The following is a 24,646-nucleotide window of genomic DNA, read 5'->3' as shown; positions in this document are numbered from 1 at the left end:
TGCATTTTCAGCCTCTTCTCCCTCTAATTTCTCAGAAACAACGCTGCTCGGGACACTGTGTGACTTCCAGCTCCCCAAATCCTCCGTGCTCAGGGTGGTCTTGCCTGTGCATCCAGCACCCTGCTCAGAGGCTCTTCCTCCCCTGCAGGAGGACGTTTCCACTCTCCTCAGGGACACCCCCTCAGGGAAGCCCTCTTTTCGCCCTCAGCACAGAAGGTGTCCCAGGCCACATCCCAAGGTGTCCCAGGCCACATCCCGAGCTGCCCCATTAGGACTGCGTGTGCCCAGGTTTGCTAGTCAGACCAGCAGCCTCAGAGCCAGGGTTTATGCCCGGGTCACCCAGCAAACCTACTGCCCGCCACACAGCCCCCAGCCAGCAGGTCACCTGGAAGTCGCAGCAAGTGCCCCACCCAATCCCGAAGTCTCTTCATTTGCCAGCACCGCTGATGACTGGTCTCCAACCTTTGGTCAGTTTTGCACAAAACAGCAGCTTCCACTTTGAAGCAGGGGGTTTTCTCTTCTGCTCCCCATCCTTACTGGAAACGTCAAGGGAAACCAAAAGGCCTTTTCTCAACCCTTTACTGATGACACCCTCCCAACCACAATATTCACATGCTCAAGAGCTTTGGGTCCACGTGGTTTTGTTTCCCATACGCTAAGTGGCTCAAAACACTGCGGAATTCTTTCTCTTTTGAGAGTATTTGTTTGTACTGAGTTTATCGGCTTTAATCACTTTTTGTGTCTCCCTTCAGTGTCCCTAGCAGTTGCCACTTCTTATTCCCTTCAGCAGCCTCCCTCCCAACATCTAGTCTAGGAAATCAGCTGTGATGAGGAGCCCGGGGGCAGTCACAGAAGATGGAACTAAGGCACAGAGAGGCGACATAATTTGCCTGAGAAGATCAGCTTCAAGCCCCAACACTGTGTGTCACGTCCCTCTGTTTAACACTTATGCTAAACTAGTTAACTTTTTATAGATTATGGTTATAAACAGATGAGGTATCAAAATACATACAAGGACACACATCAACTCTATGATGTTCATTAACTCCACTATTTTGTTTCTATTTTTTTTATTTCTGTTAAAAAAAATTAGGAACCTCTGCAGTCAATATAGCAAAATGTTAATGGGTTTTAAATCCAGAATGTAGAGACGTAAGGGTATCATTAATCATAATTATTTGTATGCTCACAAAATGATTTGACAGTCTCTCTCCCCTCCCGCTACTCGCTACTGGCTCTCACCTGAGCTCCCAGACCACACATCGAACAGCCTTTCACTTTACCCACAGCTGAACTCATCAGTTTTCCCCCAGAGCTCCCTCTGCAGCTTTCCCTCCTCAGAGCACAGCAGGACCATCACTTACCTCATTAATCCACCCAGAAACCTGGGCCTAACTCCATCCTACCTTCACAGACATCATTCATCCTTTCCTTTTTACCATCTAAACATGCCTAAAGTCTGTTCATTTTTTCCCAGTGACTGTCCCACCGCTCAGGTGGAAGCCACCAACACTGCACACCTGGACTCACGAGTCTCACATGTGGCCCCACAGCCGCTCTCCAATACTAGACACAAAAGGGATATTGTCACTCCCGTGCTTTTATGACTCTTTTCAAACCTACTGTTCTTAGAAGAAACTCCAAGTTTTTCACCTGGTGAAGGTGTTTGCCATGAAACTTTGAGCTCAGGAACGGCAGGACACCCCTCCTTCTTGGCCCTCCCCTTTCCCCAAGGCCCAGCCCTCTCCCCCTCAACCCCACCCTCTGGCACGGAGCTGGATCAGGAGGACCTGCTGAGCTACACCAGCCTGTATTCTAACCCTGGTCTTGAGTTCTTACCAAACTGCATCACTTATCCATACAAATCCAAGGTAGATTAGAAAGATTTTAGATGTTGAGCTAGACTATTGATTTGGGGACTTTGCACTAGCAACCTGCAAGTACATGTTCTAATGATTCTGTCTTCTTAAAACCACACCCAGGTTTTAGTAGTATTTGTGGAATGTCTTCGGAGTAAAAGGGACTGTAATTTAACAGACTATATGTTTTATAACATGAACAACACGGAGAGGGTCACAAATGGAATCGCCTCACAAGTGACAGAAGACAGGTGAGAGGCACAAAGCAACAGTTCTCAAAGATGGTAAGAGCAAAGTTGTTTCGCCAACCCCCCAAAAATTCCTGAAAGAACCAAAAATTCTGAATTTTGAAAGTAAAAGGCTATCATATATAGAAATAAAATAAATGATCCTCTTCATCAGTGTTTCAAGATCTGACTCCAGATATTTTAGCAGGCCATACTGAATCCTAGCACAGAAAAATCAGATGGACTAGTGGTGAGTAAGTTCCAGGAAAACGGCAGTAATTCCTCCACTTGTGTAAAGACATACCGTCACCTGCCGAAGGTGAATGTAGAACGCATTCTGGAGAAATTTGGAAGCTTCCAGGGTCCGCTTCTTAATGGCAAGGACACGGACAGCTTGGGAGCATGCTTCTAACTCAGTCACTGGCATTCTTACACTGCAGGGGGAAAAGGAGGCCCTCAGTCGAGAGCAGAGATATTCCTGACGTGTCTCCCAGGCCGCGCCTCGGGGACTCAGTGCCCTGCAGCAGCCCGGCCCCAGGCGAGGACACGCAGCGTGGCCCACCCAAGCAGGAGGGGCACTGTGCTTGAGAAATCCCATCCCCGATGGGGGCAAGAGGGGCTGGTGGGGTTGAGTGAACCTATAAATGCCCACAGAAATATGCCTGCATTCATTCAAGTGATACAAGCAACAGTAGCAGGCTATTTAACAAAATTTCAATTTTCAGCGGAAATTTTGCCATTCCTTTCCACTTGTCCCCTGCACTCTGAGACAGGCTTAGGCTTTCTCACACCTGCAACTCTGAAGCAATAGTTGTGAAGTCATTTTAATTTGCTGCAAGTGTCCTCGCTCCTCGTGTCACTGTGTCTGTCCTCTCTTAACACAGTCGGATATCTTCCTGGATCTCTACCTGAGTTCCTTTCTCCTCCTCCTCAGATCCTGAGATAAAGGACAAGTGAAGACACATGACCAGGAAAGGCACTGTGGACTTGACCGAAATCCACAGTGACCCCCTAGGTGAGTGCTGCCCACCCCTTACCTTCGATTCTCAAGGTTCTGCCCAGGGTGACATCCAGCCCAGAGAGGTGGCCCAATTAAAAGCTATGTGGCTTGGGCACGGGGACAGGTGCAGGAGCTGGTTCCGGGGCCAGGCCCCTCCCCACGTCTGCTCCCCTCTCCACCGAAGCCACGCTGCCAAGCACTCAGGCTCCGTGATCTGATGTCCTTCTCTTCTACTCTACTCCAAACCCTTTTCCTTTCCCTTTTTTCCCTAATTATCCCCAGCTGGAGTGATTTATCAATCGCAGTATCTAAAAAATTTCCTGCAGCCGAAAATGAGGTCTCCAGATATCAATGCCCATATGCTGGCTCCTGAAGAGAGCCGCTGGCTAGGGGGACCCTCACCAACACTCACGGGGCATCAGACATGTTCCAGCGTCGGCCACCCCAACAAGAGTTTGCTGTGACCCCTATGCCCGCACAGCATCCCTGCTCACAAAAATATAGTTGGCCCACTTATCGGTTATTAAGGAGCAAAAATACAAAATTGCTCATGTTTCTTACTAAAATTATCTATGAAGCGGAAAAGGGAATTGTAATAGAAAAGAACAATTTTGACCCCATGTTAGGTCTGTTCTTTTGGCTTTAACCCTGTGCCCTGTTTTCTAGGCTCAGACTTGTTATCTCTGCACCATTTGTAAAAGAAAGTTGCCTTTAGACTGAAATATCCAGGACAGCCTCTACTCCTGGCCGTGATCTTGAAGGATGCTAACTAATCTGCACTTATGTAGAGATGGCAAGTTGCAAAATAGAGAATAACTTTGTTTTATTTTTGGAGGTTTTACAGGGGCAACATGATTTGATCCACATGGACAGCTGCAAGAACAGCGGATTCAAAGGACAAGCAATTCATACAACAAGAAGTTTCCAACAACCAACTGCAGCCCCGCCCCTTTTTAGTATAAAAGGAGACTCAATTCTGACTTGGGGAAGATGGTTCTCCAGGACATCAGTCTGCCATCTTTTGGGTCTGCCAGCTTTGCAAATAAAGTCACTATTCCTTGCTCCAACACCTCATCTCCCAGTTTATTGGCCTGTCATTTGGTGAGCAGAATGTGTTTGGACTCGGTAACAAAATGACTGCATTGGAGGTAGTATGTCTCCACTCTTTCCTCGTTTCCAATATGTAACATGCACATTATTTATGATCTAGTGCAAATAATTCATCAAAGACAACCACAAAAAGAAACTATACTCACCCAGCTATCAACACTGAAGTCAAAACCTGTCAATTTTATATGCTGTTTAAGAACACAACGGAAAAACCTAACATAGAGAGTCGATTCCACGGAAATATAATTATTTCTACTCCTTCAAAACTTTTTCTTTTCTTTCCTATTTTATTTTGTTTTGCTTATTGAAAAGAAAATAAAAGTCAAATCATTTTATTTCACGTATTTTTGTTATAGCTACATAATTTAAATACTACAAAAAGACTTAAATTGCAATAAAAAATTGTTCATATATTAGTATAAAGATATATACACAATCAATGGGGATTAGGAAAGGAATGGACATTTACTAAAAATCCACTGCAATCCAGTCTTTTACAAGCATATCATGGAATATAAGCTCTTTTATCCAGGGAGCCTCACCCACATTCTCACTACTGAGTCCCTTAGTAATCAACCACTAAGTCACCAGCATAGAACCATGTGATCAGTATTTTAGGAATAAATGAGGGAATTAGCTCATTCAATTCTAAAACAAAAACCCTAAAATAAATACTGAACTTATTTACAGATAAAGAAAATTTGTCCCCAAAAAAGTAAAGTTTCTTCCTCAAGGTCACAAAGCTAATAACTGGTAAAGGTAAGATTTGAACTCATCTGCCTGATTCTAAAAACTAAGGTGGAAATCCCATTCGACTGGGGAGTGTCCAGCTGCACAGCCTATCACCCTATCTTTGTTCAGAGCTGGCCTTAGACAGCCTGAGACAGTACCCCATTCCTGTGGAACTCGAGGGCAAATGATAACAATAAGGATTTTATATCCAGCAGTTTCTTAGATCTCATGTATATAAAGTGTCAGCAGGTCAGCAGAAAATCTCTGGGAAACATGAGTGGGTCCAGACCTTTTTGCTGATTAGAAACTCAATCTATCAGGATAGAGTGACCTTCCCATGAGAGGCCACATGGACATAAATTAAAGGCAGCTGAACAATGGAAACTAGCAAGACCCCGGAACTCAAGCAAGGATCCCTGCCATCCCCCACCCAGTTACCTCTTCATCCGCGTGGACATGAAGACAGAAGACCCGGGTTCTTGTCCAAGTTACACTATCATGGATTCTCACCCATAAAAAGGTACGACTCTATGCTGTCGTAAGTCCTTTCCAACTCAAATATGATGACACCAATATCTCAGCAGAATATCTATGTCTCCACTTCCCCTCTTCTAATAGGAGTCTATTTCTGTGGACACAAAGCAGAAATCCAATTTAAAAAACCATGCAAGAAGCCAGGCGAATTTCTGCTTAAGAGACTTTGCTCTCACGCTCAGTGAATGAAAACTCAGAAAAAGTGGTCCTTCTCCCTCAGCAAATGGGAGGTAGCCTGATTGTGTGTGTGTGTGTGTGTGTGTGTGTGTGAGTGTGTAAATCAAATATAATCATGTCTGGGACGTGTACAGATTATTTTTAATTTCACTGTAATTTCATGGGGATGAGCCAACATTTAAAGTAATTTGAATGTAGTGTCCTGAGACAGACTCAGCCTCTTTTGGTGGAGGAGGTGAAAGGGGAGAGTAAAGGAGGAAAGAGGTAAATGAAGCAAAGAAATAAGAATACTGCTAGGGAAAGGCAAGACGTTAATTTTGTTCCTCATTGCATCACATACAAATTAGGGACTGGCTTTCCCCCGATGTCTTATCGAGCACTGAGTTGCAGAAGAAGAGGCGACAGCCCATTTCTCACTGAGATTGTGACTGTACGTGGCATCTTATAGACACAAATCATTTACCCTGATCAAACACTCTAGCAGCAGGCTGTAATTCTCCTGTTTTGAGAGACAAGAAAACAGGAGTTCAAAGCGGGTAGATAACTTGACAAAAGTCAGAGGACCAGTAAACAAGAGAGGATGAATTCAAACTCAGATCTGAATGCAGAGTCTCATCTTCCCACTCCCAGGGCTGGAAAATCCTTAACACACAGGCTCCCCAGCTCCCCTGCAGTGTTCCTGGCGCCAAGCATTTCCCATGGTAATGGTCTCCAGTTCTCACAGACACAGTGCTCTGTGCAGCCAATGACCTTGATCAGACCTTGATCATCTACCTGCCACGCCCACCAGGCTTCACCATACAGGCAGGAAAGCTGGCTTTCAAGTGCATACAAAGCCACCCTTGGTCTAACCTGGGCTCTTCTGTGGCTTCTCCAGCCTATAGGCAGCCATGAAAGTGCTCACAGTTTGTTCGTGAGCCACACTTCCTCTCTCCATCTGTGTCCCCACCTATACTACTTAGCTATGAACATTTTGAGAATCTTGGAAACAAATTTTAAAAAACAGAAAAGAAAGGATTCTGGAACAAGTACTTAATACTTACAATTTTAAATGACAAGTTACAAAGTGAGTATTGACAAACCGAATCTTCCTTTCTAAATGTCAGTTTTAAACATTTAAAAATATAATAGCAAAAAATTCTCACTTACAAAATTAACAAAAACATAAACAATAATCTGGAATAAATTCAAAAATAATGCCCATATTCTAAATGGAGAAACTTCAGGACTGTACTGAGGGTTAAAGTAAGAGGTATGAATGTAGAGACATAAACATATTGCATGGAGAAAAGCAGTTTTGTAAAGATGTAAGTTCTCCTAAGAATAATTCAAAACTTACTAAAAAATCCCATGAAAATTCCAATCTGATTTTTTATAACTTGAACAAAATATTTTGGAATTCTTCAGGAATAATAAAGTCATAATACTTGACAAGAAAATTTGGGATGGAAGAAAAGAATCAAAAAAAATCAGACTGCCAGTTATTAAATAAATTTTTACAACATGTAAGATATGGTGCTGGAGTAAGGAAAGGAGATTGACAGAAGGGAACCATGAGCTCAAAAAAGACTCTAGTGTATGTAAGTATTTTGTACAGGTGGGATTTCAAATCAAAGAGAAAATTATGAATTCGATAATTGTCCTGGGACAGAGAATCACCTGGAAAGAATAAATTCTACTCCTGTCATAATGACCACAAGATAAATTGCAGATAGCGATGTAAATATTAAAAAGTACTAGTAACAGCAAATACAACTCTTTGCTCTTATTAACTCAACTTCTCCTCACTATAACATGTACTATTATAATCTCCATCTTAGAGATTAAAAAAAAACTACAGAAGAGATTTATTCCATTATAAGAGAGTATTTCTAAGAATAATGTCAAAGATAATACCCATAAGGAAGACATTTACTATCCTAAGAATAGTTTGAGTCACAACAAAAATCAAAAAACTTCCTGAACAAAATGAAAGGAAAGAAATGACAAGAAAAAGCTCTGTGATACATGTTGATGAATTCACGAAGTTAATTTTCATAACATACAAAAAGCTGTCACAAAGCAACAAGAAGCTCCCTCACTTAAATGTGGGAAAGGATAAAAAAGAATCATTCATTTTAAAAAAGTCAAATGGCTAATGAGTGAAAAATGCTCAAAACTTCACTGGTCATCAAATGCAAACAAAAACAATGAAAAAGCACTTTTGCTTATCATATTGGCAAATATTTTTAAGATATTCTAGCTAGTGTCCATCTGTGGGAGAACAAATCATGAGCGACTTTTTCAGAGGATGACATATCAATGGATTTGTAAGCTCTGAAAAACGTACATACACACTGACTCAACTCCACTTCTAGGAATCGTTTCCTTTAGGAAAAAAAAAATCAGTCCAAAAAGATGTACCCATCAGGGCATTTACACAGCACTGTTTACAAAGGTGGGAAGAAAAACTGAAGTGAAATCATATCCAGCGATAGAGAATTGGTTACATAAGTAATTGTGCATTTTTTCTTTCCCCAATGGAGAAGGAATTTCTAGTCACTTGAAAGGAGTCTGTGATGAATGTAAATGTCACATCCAGGGACTAAATTTCCAGAAGCCTTAACTAAAGGAATACACATACAAGATCACAGGAAGTTCTGTACAAGAAGGATGCAACTCAAACATTCTTTCTGACAGTGGAAAATGGAGAAAACTTAACTGTCCACCATCAAGACAATGATGCGGTAAATCAAGGCGAGCTGCGGGCGCTGAGGGAGCCGGCGTTTCGCCGTGGTCCAGGGCCTTGTCCACAGCACTCTCCCACCAAATGTGTCCGTGGACAAGAGACGACACCCACACATCAGGAGACCCCTCCAATCTATCTGAAAGGGCCGGGTGAGTCTGGAGTGGGAGGATGTCCATGATATACCCCTGAGTGAATAAAGCGAGCTGCAGAAAAACATATAGTATGGTCTCATTTTTAAATAAAGCATATATACACACACCTATACATTGATTTCTCATATGTGTATATATATGTATCTCATAGGCATAAAGGTCATGAAATATATATACCAAATTTTCAAAAGCTTTTACTCTCAGGAATTAATGGGAAGGGAGTTAGGGGCCTTCCTGTACCACCACAGTTCTCTTTTCAGTATTTCAGTTAAGTATACTTGGAATTTAAAAGTTTATTTAAGTCCGAAGTAAAATGGACCATGCCTCCATAAGACAGAATGCTACACTGGTCTTTAAAAATCATGCCAGGGGAGATAGAATATTGTAGAAAAACATGTAATAAGCCGAATGGAAAATGGAGGTCTCCGAACAGTAAACAGGGACGGAGTGCTCACTGGTTTTTATGACAGAGATGCTACACACTGACGAAAAGAACAGAAAATAAATGTTAAATTGTTAATTATTATCTCTGAGTAGCGGGACCAGGATAGAATTTTTGCCCCTTTTTTCAGACATATTATATTAAATGCACATTATTTTTCATCTGAAAAAAGCATTTTTAGACGTGTAGTACCACGCATTGGGGAATAATACATGAATACTTACAGAAACAAATAACTAGGAGACACCGCAGCAGCGCCACACAATGTAAAACGGGCAATCCTGATTGACACCGCTCAGTTACATAAGGATCCAGAAAGTGAGAGCACCTGCTGTAACAGGGCGTGGTCCCCTTCTATTTGTCAGTTGTGTCTTCAGGGCTGAGGCAGTTCTGAGCACGGCCAGTGTCAGTTCCGGTGTCTGGATGGATGCTACTGGAGGTGAGGGCACCTGCAAGCAGAAAGGAAGAACAGAAACCATCCTCTGCCTTTTCTGTCTTGTTTCTTTGTTACTTTAAAAGAGAGGCATAAATAAGATAAACTGTGTATCTCCCCTAGTGAAATTTCAGTAATGAAACCGTTTTTAAAGGCTTCAGAGCTTATATTCTGTCTATAACTGTCTTTACAACAAAGCATCATATTCATTAAATGTTAATTGACTCAGTTAATTAACTCCCTGTTGAAACATTCAAGTAAAGAACATGAAAGGCCTTACGTAAAAGAACCACACCTGCAGTGACTAGCTCAGCTGTCTTGACGGCAAAGCAGTCAGCCCCCACCATCCCGTGGCCCTGAGCTCCTGATGCTGCTAAGAGAGCACGCTGCCGCCTCAGATGGAGAGATACTGTGAAAGCATTTTTTGAACTCTACAGTACTGACAAAACATAACTGACAAATCCCAGGCTCCTTTGAAGCTGTCATTTTCGGTTTCTGGCCATCCCCAGTCAATGAGCAGAACCACCCCATTCCCGAGTCATGGGACTCACGTGGGAAGAAATTTTGTAGAAATTTCAAGGTACAGAATGTAACCAACTATATGTAGAACTCTGACAAAAGAAAAGATGAAATAATCTGATGTTGAAGACACTCAAATTATTCTCCTAAGCCTTAGTAGCTGGAAAGGCTGGGCTTCTCCTCAGCCACTTATTTATTTCACAGCCAGTGAGCATCTCCCACACACTCAGTTTCCCTGTGTCTGCTGGGAGCCTCAGGCACACTCTTGCTGTCGATCTTATAAGTCACAGGGCAGACGCGTGTCTCTCATGCCTGCCACCCTCACACAGGCTCGCCTCCTAGCCTCACTGTCTGAACTTGGCCCCACTTTCTCACCTGTTTATTTGGTATCTGTTCTTCTGTAAGCTGCCTGAAATGCTTTTTGGAACAAGTCAGAAGAATGAGTGGGTAGAGAAATGGACAGTTGGACAGGTGAGAGGTGGGCAGACAGACAGAGAGACTCCAAGAAAAGGGGAACAAAGAAAATTTCCTATGCAGAACCCTCTTCTAGTCAGGGAAGAAAACCGCCACGGAGACGTGTGAAGAGGCAGGTGGCTTAGGGCTTTTTCCTGGATTCCATGAAAAGTCCCACCAAGGGAGAGGGTTGAACTATAAATAATAAAAGAAAAAAGCATGCATGCTTGAAAAATATATCTACAATATGTACTTTCTAAAGAATAGATTCAAATCAGCAGGGCCCAATTACACAGTCCTTGGGTATTTACAGAAATGAGAATCCCATCTCCAAACCACAGGGCATCCCTTCGGAGCACTGAGAGTCTACACGGGGCTGTTATAAAGCCTTCACCATAAAAGCTATGCTCTCCTGCACTTACGAGGAACGAGCAGCTGTGCTCGGGCTGCCCACGCGCATTATTTGCACCCTACAGCACCTCTACGGGGGAGGGACGCCTAGCGAGCCCCATCTCTGCAGGACAGAAAACAAGCCCGAGAGAGGCTAAGCCGACCTACCAGTTCTCCATCTCACAGGATTGGTCACTCCAGAGCAGGACTCGAACTCGGACCCACGTTTGTAATCACGGTACTACCGTGCTTTGTGTGCTTTTTGTGTGTATAATACACTTGTTTCTGGCATGAAAGTATATTTAATAAATGATCGGTTGTCCTGTCTATCTCATTTGGTCACAATCAATCTTTATAGTGTTGAATTGTACTCTTTTTCCGTGGAGAAAGGAAAGGAACGAGCGGGTGTTAGAATGAGGTGGGGCTCCATTATTTATCTGGTACCTCATCTCATCCAAGTCCCCAACCAGGGAGAAGGAGCAAATGTTTTCTTCATCTTTTAAAGAGAGGGCTCCACTGATGGTGACTTAACTCCAAAACCAAGTCTGGGGAAAGGGCACATTCAGCAACCAGAGCTTTATCACATGTAGGAAGGCAAAAACAGCTCACGGGAGGGCTCAGGGGGTCACCCTGATTTAATTTCAATCGATAAAACAATAATGCACTCTAAAATTACTAGCATGCAATGGATTGGCTCTTTCTTGACATCTAGCAAGTTTCCACAGCCCACATGTAAAATTATCGTGAACCAGTGAAAGGAAGTGTCTACAGACAAGAAAAATCAATGCCACAGGTAAACTGAAACCCAGGCTGGAGGAAAGGAAGAGAAAGGGCATAGTAAAGAAGTGGGGAAAGGCTGGGGAAAAAAAATCATCACACGGACTCTCAAGCATCATCCAACAAGCATATAATCATTCGAGAGAGAGAGTTACTGAGGTCCTATTCTGTGCAAGATTGTAGAGCGGGTGAAGCAAGAGCGCAGCGACCATGGTGGCAGCAAGTGGCGGGGCTCAAATACACTTCTGATCCCGGTACCTGGCACACTTGTCCTCAGTATAAAGGCAAAAAAAAAAAAAAAGTAAAATAACTCTGTAAACTCAAAGCATTGTTAAAAAAAATATGAACAAAACCTAAATACCTGGACAGACAAACCAAGCACATTGCTGGATCAGAAGACAGCGCTCTTGGAATGGCAGTGCTCCCCAGAACGATCCGTATATTCAACGTGGTCTCGATCACAATCCCTGCGGGCTCCTCTGCAGAAACTGACTAGCTGCTGCTACAATTCATATGGGAATTCGAGGGTCTCAGTAACCAAAACGTACTTGAAAAAGAAGAACAATGTGAGAGGACCTGTAATTCTCAATTTCAAACCTTACAACTGTATGTCTAGGTGAGATTAGAGGCCATTTTAAGTTATTAATGTGTTTATCCGTATATTCTAAATTCTCTACAATGAATATAACTGTTACAATAAGAAAAATAAAAAGTAAGGTATCTTTTAAATCATGCACACCGATTCATTCATTGGGAAAAAAATATTTTAACTATAAAGAGGTAACCAAATATCTAGTGAAAAAGGACTACTTAAAAACAAGTGTGTATTTACATTTTTCATAAATTGAAAACTGAAAAGCACAAACACATCAAGTTTCTAGGGAGATCGATGCAACATATTAATAGTTATTTTCAAAAATTCTAATTGAACAATGAAAACTCAAGAAAGGGAAAATCGCGATTGACAGCCAACTGCAAACACATGGAGAGCAAAGGCCTAGAAATCACAGTTCCTTTAACTCTGATACTACCTCAATAGAAGAGGAAATTCCTCCCTGTGGGGACAGTGGAATCCCATGCATAAGACAGGATACACAGTACAAACTGCACTAGAATCTGGGGTGATTTTCTTAGAAGAATTCTAAAGTTACAACATTGCTGAAAAACTATAAAAACACTGAAAGACAGATTAAAACACACAGTCATATATATTATATAGAAACATATGAAGTCTGCTCCCTTGTTGCATAGAAATACAAACATATTTGTTCATTTATGGGCACTGAATATTTTATCCCAGGTAGAATATTTCAACTAAAACAAATAATCAATAATACACACCTCTTGTCAAATCTACTTGATAAGGTACTCTGCTATGTAACCATAATGTGTCTAAGATAGATCTAAAATTAGTGAAAAAGATCTTTGTATGGTTTCTTGAATTCTTCTCAAAATTCCAAGCTTAATTTTAAAATAGATCTGAGCAGTATTTCTATATTAACTTTTCCCTCGTGAAATGAACAGCACAGTCTGTTGTCAAAATTCTGTCCTTACAATGATTCACGAGCACTGTATCCTAACAAAACTGCTGGACAGCAAGGCACTATCCAGACACTGTGACCAAACAAATGGAACACAAGGAAGACAGTGACCCTATTCTGGAGGTCTTACCGTCTGTGTCAACTCTGGGGTTTTTATTTGATTGGTTTGATTGGGTAGCAAAATAAAATCAATCAAGTACTTTCTTCTTTAAGCATTCTGTAAGTCATGACTCTGTTGTTAGTGTCATGAGAAGGAAAGACTAAAGCAAGACTTCATTAGGTCAATTAGCAACAGCCATCACTGGGGAGTGAGTAATAAAGAAGTTAACTGATAGCAATGCTTCTGCCTACATGAGACCTAAAATAAACCTACACTGATCTCTTAAAGGAAAATGAGGAGATGAGGCCCCAATGAGAAAAACAAAAACTAACAAGAAATCAAAAAAGTAAAGACTTTTTCATTAACGATTCCAGGAAGGAGTGGAGCATGGTGGTGAAGAGCACAGATGCTGGGGACAAACATGAGGGTCTGAACTCCCACAGCACTGGGTAGCTTTGACACTGATAAGTCAGTGAAATTTTCTGCATCCCAGTCTCCTATCCATAGACTGGGGACAACAACAGCACCCGTCTCCTAGAACGGTCCCAATAATTAAGTTATTTTATATATAAAAGTTTAAATAAAATACCTCAGATATTAAATATTACCCCAAAAGGACAAGGAAAAAGAAAACAGAGATAAATTGGAGTTCATCAAATTTCAAAACTTTGCTTCAAAGACACCATCCAGAAAGTGAAAAAACAACACACAGCAGAAATTTTTTCAAATCATTTATCTGATAAGGAATTTGTATCTACCAAAAAACAAAAACAAAAACAAAACAAAAACAAAAAGAACCTCCTACAACTCAACAATAAAAAGGCAACTCAATTAAAAAATGAATAGAGGATCTGAAAAACATTTATCAAGGAAAATATACAAATGACCAATAAGCACAACGAAACGATGTTCAATATCATTAGCTGTAAGGGAAATCAAGTCAAAACCACTAGGAGAAACTGCTTCACACTCACTACAATAGGTTATAATCAAAAAAAGAGTAACAAGCACTAATGAGGACACAGAAGATGCAGAGGTCGCAGCCGTTGCTGGTGAGGATGTAACACAGCCTGGCCACTTTGGAAAAACGCCTGGCAGGTCCTTAGAGAGTTGAACATTTGGTTTCTGAATAACCAGGCAATTTTGCTTCCTGGGCACACACGTAAGAGAACTGAAAACAAATGTTCACATAAAAACTCCTACAGGAATATTCACGGTGCCATTACTCATCACAGCCAAAAAGCAGAAACAACACAAATGCCTATCACGTGATGAATGGGTAAACAGAGGGGCCCAGCCATACAGAGGAATATTATTCAGCAATAGCAAAGCATAGAGTACTGACCCAGGCCACAACGTGGACAAATATTGAAAACGTTACTCAGTGTGAAAGAAGTCAGTCACAATAGATGCTTCCACTTACATGAAGTAACTCGATTTACATGAAATTTCCAGCAGAGGCAAACCCACAGAGAGAGAAAAGTGGCTCCCTGGGGCTGTGGGAGGATGGGGAAGATGGGGATGTCTGCTTATGCGTAAGGAGCTTCCTGTTGAGGGGATGAAAATGTTCTAAGATTGAATGGGATGCACAATTCTGGGCATAGAGTAAAAACCACTGTACATTTTAATGGGTGAATTGTTATTAAAACTGTTAAGAACGAGAGCACCTCGGGCCAGTACCTTCCCATAGTAAATGCAAATTGCTAAATTTTATTACAGGAAGAAGAAACTGCCCTCAGCATGAAAGCAGGAGTTCAGCAAATGTGAGTTAACCGAAATTGGACAAGAGCATTTCACTTGAAACAGTTGCTGAGTGTACACAAAATATTAAGACATGACAAGGAAAATCAGTTTGACATCACGAAGAAGCATTCTGCTTCAAATGCAGATCAAGGATTCGGCAAGCCCAGCTGCTAGAAATGACCAGAGAAGAAACCTGGCTCTTTAAACAAGCACCAGAGCCAACAAGGAAATAGTGGTGAGGAAAGCAGGCGGCCGAAAATCTGGAAAAGTTTGTTACAAATAATTTCTCCAATGAAAATTCAAAAATAAAATGAAAGTGATGTAATACTGTGTTGACCTCACGTGAATGGGCTTCCTCCGGTTCTCAACAGTTTTGTAACCCCGAATGAGAGACTCAGGAGAATCAGAATGGCTCCTGGGAGTCCCCAAATGACGGCCCACCAGCACGCTGACCACCATCACATCTGCCAGGGTGGAATTGCAGAGAAGAGACCAACTCCTGAAAGGCACAGGAAATATTGACAAGGGAAAAAAAGGCTGATGTCAGTCTTGGGACAGAGGCCCTGAGAGCAGAGGCCAGAAGGCTGCAGGTGAACTGGAGTGGCCCTGGGGCAGGAAGGGACCACGGGGGAGCAGATCTCAATTCTCTTCTCTCTCTCCCTCGGGTAGGAGAGATAAAGTCTGCATCCTTCTCACCTGGAACTGTGGGTTCTGGCTGGCAGAAGTCTTACCGACATGGAATGAATGACTCAAGACTGTGGAAAAAGGAAAGAAAGCGAGAGGGAGTAGGGAGCCAACTCCAAGAGCCTCTCAAATGCTCCCATATTTATTGTGTATAATCAAAGAAAATAGTCTTTAACAGTTGTGTGATAGTAAACAGGAACTTGGGGAAAGACAGGATGAGACAGAGATTGTAGAATCCACAATGAGTAAAAAGGCTTAGTTTACCTTTAGGGGAGTCATGGGGAGAGGGGAACAAGATAAATTCTTTAGATATTCATTACAAAGCAGACCACCAGTCCAGCCAGGTCCGTGTTTTGGGGATAATAGACTATCTAACAGCACGCACGCCCAGCATTTATAGCTGAGGGCCTGGGTCATTGCTGTGCAATGAACAGAGTGCTATCTAAAACCTCAAATATGCAAGCAAGGCATTGTCTCTGCTTTTTATGGCAAGGAGACAGGAGTGAGGATGCACAGGTGCTTGCTTGAAAGCAGTTACTAAGCACACTTTTTCTTCTTAAGGTTCACATGCGTCTGGAGTCTGTTAAATTTGTTAACCCAATCATGGGCTATCACATGGAACCATTATGGAGGACACCCTAGGATGACAAATCCTGGCTCTGGGTCTTTTCCTGCCAGCTTCGGCCATTCCAGCAGGGTCTAGACACATCCCTGAATAACGATCCCACAGAACCACCCAGACTCATAACTCCTGGTGCTTGGAACTTAATTTTAGCTCTACACAACTTAACATAGAAAAGTTTCAGAAATAATAGATATTATATTCTTTTTATATCTCATCATAGAACTGATTTTTCTGATTGCTCTAAGCTGCTTCTACTTGGTAAATCACCTAATTCTGCAGGTGAATTCAGTACTTTCCATTGCGCATAACTAGACAGTCTGGGCCCTCTGACTTCTATTGGTCAAATAAATACCGATACACCTAATTGATTTCATTGTTCATCAATTTCAGCCTGGAGGTGAGGGAGTGTCACTCTGTTCCTCAGCCCACCCTCTACTCTATTCTCTTCAGCAACTCAGGCCTCCTGAATACAAAACATAGCATCTGTTTCCCTTCACCTACACTTTCCACAAACGCAACAGGAAACATCAGCCTAGAGAATGAATTCAACACAAATGTTAAAACAAAAATCTACAAACCTGAAGCAACTCCATCTCCGAATCATGATACACAATGACATGAAAGTAAGGGTGTCAGGTACAAAGCACGCGTGAGCCTGACCACCTCATTTCTATTCTTCAAAGGAAGGAAGTTTTTCATGTTTTTTATTATCATTCTTTGTCATTGTATCTGATTAAGCCAAAAAATAGTTTATGAAATAATTAAGCACTGCAATAACAGATTTTCGCTGTATCAATTACAGAAGGCATTCAGAGGGGATAGGAAAACCCACCAATGTAAAAAATGCAAAATTTCTTCCCCTGTTAAGAACACGTATACAAAATGCAACAGAGAATTCAAATTCATGTGGAGACGAGCAAAAGCCACAGAATCAAAGTCATTACTATGAGTCAATTCAAAATTCACTGGACAAACATGCTCAATGCATTCAAAGAATTTTAAAGGCACACTGCAAACCATTCACTTAATGATCTACAGGCTAGAGGAAGAATTTCCCTTTTTAACAGACAACAGAAATCAATAGGTTGCCCCACCAAACGAGGACCAAACAGCAATCAGGTTTTTAACAGTTCTGATAAATCAGCATGTTCTAAACATCAAAATCCAGAAATTTTAAACATTCATTCACACCACAATGAAACAAGCACTTAAAAAAAAAACAAAACAATAACCCGAAGAAACTAAGCACAATTATCATGTACCTGGATCAATGGGAACTTCTTGTAACGCTGGAAGAAAGAACAGGCTATAGCCTTTTAATTAAAAAATAAAACTACATTTAAAGATAATTGCTAAAACACATTTCATCATTCATGTTGCCTTGAAAAATCTGAGGCACTCGTATCTGATCAGAAAAGCAATTCTGAGTAATAGTATGTTACAATTCAGTGCCAGTTTGCTTTAGTAGAAAAAAGAAAAGCTACTGTTTCTCATCCTGCACAAAGTGTAAAGAACCTTCCTGCCTCTATCTCCTCCTATTTTCTAAGCTCATTCTCCCCAACCCTTCTGAAACAAGTATGAGAAACTTTTATACCCACCAATATGCCAAATGACAAAAGAGTATCAATTTATTTGTATAAATATATGCCTACACCTTGAACTGGAAGAGAGAGGTATCAGAGGGCTATATGGAACTTATTTCTACCTTCCTGAAATCACACACACACACACACACACGTTCACAGAGACACAGACATGTACACACTGAATTACTGGGCAATTCACAAGCTGAGGACTTCCAATTTATAGAAGATAACTTTGTAGTTAGTTTAAAATACAAAACTGTCAGCTTTTGAAAGCCTTCATCATCTGCTAAATCATCCAAATATCAACGAGACCCAATTAGCCTTCTCTATAGAATATAATTTCCCATGATGGCAAAACAGACCCTAAGTAGTGGATCTAAGACTCGTGTTTATCACTACCTATGATCGTTTTTAAACACATAAACAGATTCAGAAAGTATGTCCCAACAACATTTATTCTTATTGAAATAGCATATGTATTCAATTGTCTATACAGAAAATAGGTCCCATGATGGTGTTTAAGAGCTATTTTGTGTATTGAAATATTTATTTTTAAGTTCAGACAAGGAGGGTCTGTATTACTCAGTTGTAGAACACCTGCTTAGCATGCACAATGTGCTGGCTTCAGTCCCCAGTACCTTCATAAAAATAAATAAAAATAAGTGCTTATTTAAAAATAAGAATAAATTTATAAAAAGAGTAAATGCAGACTAAAAACCACTGCAATCTAGGAGCCATAATTTTAATAAAAAACAAGAGTTTCTATCAAATATTCACTATATGACTATCACAGGGACAACCACAAATCGCCCCTGACAACCATCACGTGTGATTCTCAGCAACCCTACTAAGTAGACAGCGAAGAGAAACCCAGCATTGCGGATGAAGAAACGGAGCTCGGAGGAGCCGGGGACGCTGACCGTCCTGCTCCCCGTGACACCACGTCAGCCCAGGATGAGCGCTGACAGAGCTGCACTGTGGGGACACCCAGCTGTAAGGAACCTTGGTGCACTGGGGAGTCCCAGAAAACACTCGAAACTGTTCAGTGAAGAACCAGCTCAAATAAATTACATTGTGCCACATCCTTTAAACAGGGAACATGACTGAGATCTCTTTGATGCCTCCGTGTCCTTTCTGCCATTATCAATTATTTGCCCTCTCAGCATGCCCAGTCATGAATTGGACCCCATATGAAGTGCACTCAGATGGCAGAGCTTTTAAAGCTGTTTTATGAAGTTTGTAAGACTCTGTCTATGCCTCACACAGGCAGTCATCCATCACTTCTCACCTGTGTGGATGTACCACATGAAATCACACCTTTCTGCTTTTTAAAATCCCTCTATGTAATCCAGACTTTTCAACAGCAAAGAAGCAGCTCAACCAGAAACAGTGGATAGCTTTTCACCAAATGGACTCAAACAGCCCATCGGACTACCTGGAAGCCCTTTTTTTCTATTAAACCCACTTCCAAGGACTTCATCATTTTCTGATTGGTGGACTTGGCCTCTGACTGGCCTACTCTGAGAGCTCCCAGCCTCACATTCGGGGGTGGGAGAGGACCCTGCTGTTCGGGGAAATCAGTGTGGAAGGCGGAAATCTTCCACCCAGGTCCACACGGGTAGAAGTGCCACAACATGCTCAGAAAATATACCGTCAGCAACCCTGGGCTCCCATGGACTGATGTCACATTAACCAAACTCATGAGAGACTGATGCAAAGAAACCAGAAATTGAATTTATTAATGTAACAGGAGATGTGAAACTACGAACCAGACTGAAATATCAGAGTTCAACTATGAGTACAGATTCTCCTCAACGGCCCAATCACGGGCAGGCAGTCACATGGCAACCATGGACAGAAGCAGAGCAGGAAGGGTTTCTAGATTAACTCAATGGACTAAATTTCTGTTATACGAACAGATCTGCTGCCCAGAAGACATTTAACGCCAATCACGGTGCACTGTCCTTTGACAGTGGCTGAGACACGACTGTGAGCACCTGTGTAACTCTCTTTCCCTGTACTTTCTGGGCTAAGTGATGCACAGAGGTACAGAGATCCAGGGATGCAGATACCTCTAAACACCCAAAGCCCATCCCTGGGAGCCTGGAAACCAGACAGCCAGGGTTTAAATACCAGCTCTGCCACTTACTAGCTCTGTGACCTTGGCCAACTTACTTACTCTCTCCGTGCCTCAATTTCCACATTGTAAACCTGGGATAACAATCAAATCTCCCTTACTCACTTGTTGTGAAGATTGAAGGATTCATTTCTGTAAAACGCTCAGAAAAGAATGTAGCACATTTTTGGTGCTCAACAAATGTGAATTTAATAAGAAAGTGATTTACAAGTCTCCCTACTAATCATCTTCTGTGTTTCATGGCTAGTCTGAGTCCCAAATGAAATCCTTATTTCCCCTCTTATAAACTCTTGGAGAGCACCCTTCTCTTGCATCTCACCACCTGTTTAAACTGAGAGAAGGGATGCCTCATCCACACTCCTCTGGTCCATGGAGAGTGCTTCCCCCTTCACACCCCTGACCCCTGGCCAACGGCTAGCACTCTTCACAATAACAGATTGAGGTGTGAGTCCGGAGAGACAAGCAGGGCATATGAAACCTTTCCTTTCCCTCCAGTGTTGGCCACCCTTGGGAAGCACCCGGGATGCTCAGCTCCATGGCAGGGCAGCCCTGTGCAGGATGGGGCAGATCATCTTAAGGGAAGGCTCGCTGTGGCCCAGAGTTACCTGGGACTGCGTGAGTCTCTAATTCTGGGACACAGTATCATGACACGCATTTTCCCACAGCCCTGAATTTCATGGAGAACGTGGCTTCATCAGTAATAAAGGAGACATTTATCGCCTGTCTGTTCTTCTGTGTCATCTCTCAGTTGGCTGCTGGAGAAAACATGTGTATAAGTATTGGGTCCACTTAAGCCCCAATATATATGAAGTACCAAAAAATTCTGTGGCTTAACATTGGTTCAGGGCGACTGTGTAACGGTCCTGACTTTGCTGATGCTAAATTATGGGTATAGGAACTATGGAACCTCCTCAAATATCTTTCATCATAAAACCAGATTTTCTTATTTTCCTGTTTCTTAGTAATTGCCAAAGACTCTAAAATGATGGCTTCATACAAAACAGGAGCTAAACTTTATGAGCCCTTTGACATTCCCACTGTGCTAAACAATTTACATAATTTCTAATTCTCACAATTCTGCAAAGCATATACGAGCATCCCCATCTCACAGACGAGGGAGAAACTCAGAACAAACTGACTCAGGCTCACGTGGCTCAGTGGCAGCGCGTGCACGCAAACCCAAGTCAAATCACTACACCCCTTCTTCTATGTACAAAATCACCTCCCACCAAATGACACACAGCGGCTGGGTCAATACTCAGGGAACTCAGTACACTTTTCAGCTTTAAGGTGCTCAAGAGGCCGCTTCTAGCTGCTTTATAAAATCCCGGCTCACTGGTTGCTAACACTGGAATAAAAGACCGATTTTGCCATTGTTTGCACAGCAACTCTGAAATGTTCACAGCGAGATGACAGAATAAAACAAAGACATAAGCAGAATAATTTTTCCAGGTAGACAGACATAATGGACATTGTGCTATTCTGAAGCACTAAGCAAAGGAATCAAAGCAAAAAAATATTTGTTAAGCCTTCTTTTACAAACAGGAAAATTAAGACTGTATGAAGGTGCAACAGCGCCTCCTATGGCTAAAAAGACCTTCCAGGTTGCCGGGAAAGATGCAACAAAAAAATTGCCTGTTGAATCAGAAACAAGAATCAGATAACTAAAAGCTTATGTACCACATACTGCAGTTTGCTTCGGGGAAGGGAGGGGTATTCAGTATTTAATCTGACATTGCTAATACTCTTGAATATAAACAAAAGACACAGGCTCATGGAAACTCATCTTAGAAGAGGAAAGAATCCAGTCCAGCCACTTCATTTTACAGGAGGGGAGACTGAGATCTGGGATCTGTCCTTCCGGCAATCAGCAGCAAAGTTCTCTCTCCTAGGCCTCATGTCATTCACTGTAGCAAAAACCAACAGATCTGTACTAGACCTCTATTCATAAAAGTCACGTCTGTATTTTTCCAACAGTAGGTAATCTAAGTATCTTGCAAAATACTTCTCAAAGAGCCAGGAAATCATACAAGTGTATTGAAATACAAAAACTTTTATTTGCACATTAAAACAGCATGAGCTTTATTCTATTAAAAAAAGTGACATGTCAAATCAATGTTTTGATATTTTAAAACCTATTAAGCATGCAGAAAAATAAATCAAAATTTCTTTAATCACAAAAGAAAGAAGCTTATTCCCTTAAAATGATCAATGTGGATTTTTCTAAACTTAATAGTTCTGGTCAGATTTCTACGAATTTAAATGTCTGAGTGGATGGTTACACGGCAACATGAATTTTGAGTTGTAACAACACACATTCTGTGTAAATAATTTTCAAGGCCGTCTGCTTAAGGTGATTTAACTAGTCCCTGTCTCACTAGAATGATACAGATTTCATTAAACCTTCATACTGCACACACACACAAAACCCTGAATCCTTGTTACTTTAAGCCATATTCATATATTCATATATATGCATATTGAATATGCATCAGAAACAAGCCACTCTCTTTAGTATTCAGAGTTGATCCTTCTAAACTATCTGTCCTTGTGACAGCATATTTTTACTAAGCAGCTCTTGGGTGCTTCGTATACAAGGCGTCTACTTCTCACAGTCAAACAAGGTAAACGGCATCACTCAAATTTCACAAATGAGGAAATGTACTTAAGCCATGAAAACAACTTACATATTCATCATCAGGAAAGAAAAGAGTAAAGATTTTACTTACTATATTCACTGACAAAACTTTCCTCCATACTAAGACTACATAGAACCAATTCAGTCTTTGTAAATTTTTCTGTCAATAAGCACCACTAGAGAAAAACAAGCAACATCATTAGCAATGGTTGGACTTTCAAAGCCCACTCCTATTTTGCACTATAATCATTTGTAATGTTTTGTTTTTAGTGTTTACAGAGCACTAAAATAAAAAAATATAAACTTTTTAAGTCATTGCCTGAGAATGCAACATTTGTGAAAATGTACAATTTCAATTTATGCCACTCTGTCTCACATTCTCACTGGTGTGTCTCCTTTGAAGGCTTCATCAAACTGAGACCGCTAAAATCGTTCATTTATGGACTCACAGGAGTTCGGGAAACCACTCAACACGGGGCTGATCAGAGGAGCCATTGAGAAAGCATCCTGTGCAGCCTGGGTTCCAGCCCTGAGTCTGCCAGCGCCAGCTGTGTGAGATTTTGGACAAGCTGCCCCACCTCTCAATCCCTCAGCTGCAAAAAAGGAGACACTGATACCTACCCTTAAACACCTGCTATGAGGTAAAACATGAGGAAAGCATTTTAGCCTTAGGGAGGTGTCCACTCAGAGCAAGCTTGGTCATTATGATGATGAGGATTACTTTTAATAAGTTAAGGCAGACAAAAAATTAGAAATCACCATAAAGGAGAAACATTTTATGTCAATGAGCATTTCCTTTTGAATGGATTGCAGAAAGTTTTATAGAATTTTTTCATAAACCAAATTTTGTCCACTAATTATAGATTTACAGGTTCATGGACATGTCTCCAGAAAAAGAATTAGAGGCCTCTAACCTCTGAATACTAAGAAAGAAAAGTTTAAAAAAAATCACGGGGGAGATTATACCTCACTTGAGAGAGTATGTGCTCAGCATGCATGAGACCCTCAGTTCAGACACCAGTAACTCCATTTAAAGACTTTTTTTTTCAAGAAATGGAGAATTAAATAAAAAAGATGGAGGAATACAGAAGTTTTTTAGAGACTCAACTCAGATTAAAGATGGGGGAAAAATATCCATTTCTCATAGGAAATCTTGAGAACTATGTAAACCGGATCTGAGTTGTCTAATCTTTTAACATTATTCATGAATTCCTATTACCAAGTCTTAAAACTGCCTGATAACCCACAGTGGTGATACTGATCATAACAGCTGCCAACACGGATCGAGCTCCGGCTAGGACTGCTCTGTTCGGCCATCTCGGCCCCTGAGGCCTCACCAGGCTGAGAGCACTAAATTTTGTCATTCATGAGCATCTCGTGTAAGTCCTCCCTTTGTGCTCCTCACTCTCCCCTCACCAGCCCCCCTGAGGGAAGCACTGTTATCATCTTCCCCACCCGCAGATAAGGCCACTGAGGCACAGAGACTAAACCTGCTCCAGGTCACATCGGCATTAAAGGACGTCTATATTTCTGCTGTTTTACTATTGACAAAGGAATCTGAGATATCAATTCAAGGGAGACTGTTAAATAATCAAGTCTGTCAGGTCTTCACCTCAAAGAGCATATAGTATAGATTCCTGATGTAGGATGAGGCTGCCGCCACAAACTGACTCAGCTTGAAATTAATATCCAAGATGAAGCAGCGGATACACGTAAATATTCACGATTGTCAACTCCGCTCACGGGTCTGGGCCCTTCACTGCCTGAACGGGGGTGAAATCCCCACCCCTGTCAGGGATGGAAGCGCGGCTCTTCCCAGTGTCACCCAGGCTTCACGGGCTGTTTCCCCCCACAGGCTGTCCTCAACGATTAAAAATCTCGCAAGATTTTTACACCATGCAAAACTGAAAGACATTTCTGCAGATGGAGCACTTTCTCAGGCTTAAAAATTTTTTGCTTACACTCCGCAAGGGGGAAAATAATACATGACTCTGCAAAGTCTAAGAGCCTCACCACTCACAGGAGTAGAATGGCCTCAGCACAAGATGACTCTTCACGG

General features: G+C 41.6%; 1 protein-coding gene across 5 annotated transcripts in view; it reads right to left on the bottom strand.

The window, feature by feature from the left end:
* Positions 1-24,646, bottom strand: part of LOC135320495 (uncharacterized) — an 80,349-nt gene that overhangs the window by 16,262 nt on the left and 39,441 nt on the right. For all 5 annotated transcript variants that reach the window (XR_010379647.1, XR_010379649.1, XR_010379646.1 and 2 more), the window contains 4 exons: positions 11,895-12,080; positions 9,186-9,410; positions 5,367-5,556; positions 2,391-2,520 (listed from right to left, as the gene is read on the bottom strand). The gene's annotated coding sequence lies outside the window, so the exon portion shown is untranslated. The remainder of the gene's footprint in view (positions 1-2,390; positions 2,521-5,366; positions 5,557-9,185; positions 9,411-11,894; positions 12,081-24,646) is intronic.

This window comes from Camelus dromedarius, unplaced genomic scaffold, assembly GCF_036321535.1.
Source record: "Camelus dromedarius isolate mCamDro1 unplaced genomic scaffold, mCamDro1.pat HAP1_SCAFFOLD_117, whole genome shotgun sequence".
Lineage (NCBI taxonomy): Eukaryota > Metazoa > Chordata > Mammalia > Artiodactyla > Camelidae > Camelus > Camelus dromedarius.
Note: the sequence above shows the minus strand (reverse complement) of the source record. Positions and strands in the feature narration are given on the sequence as shown.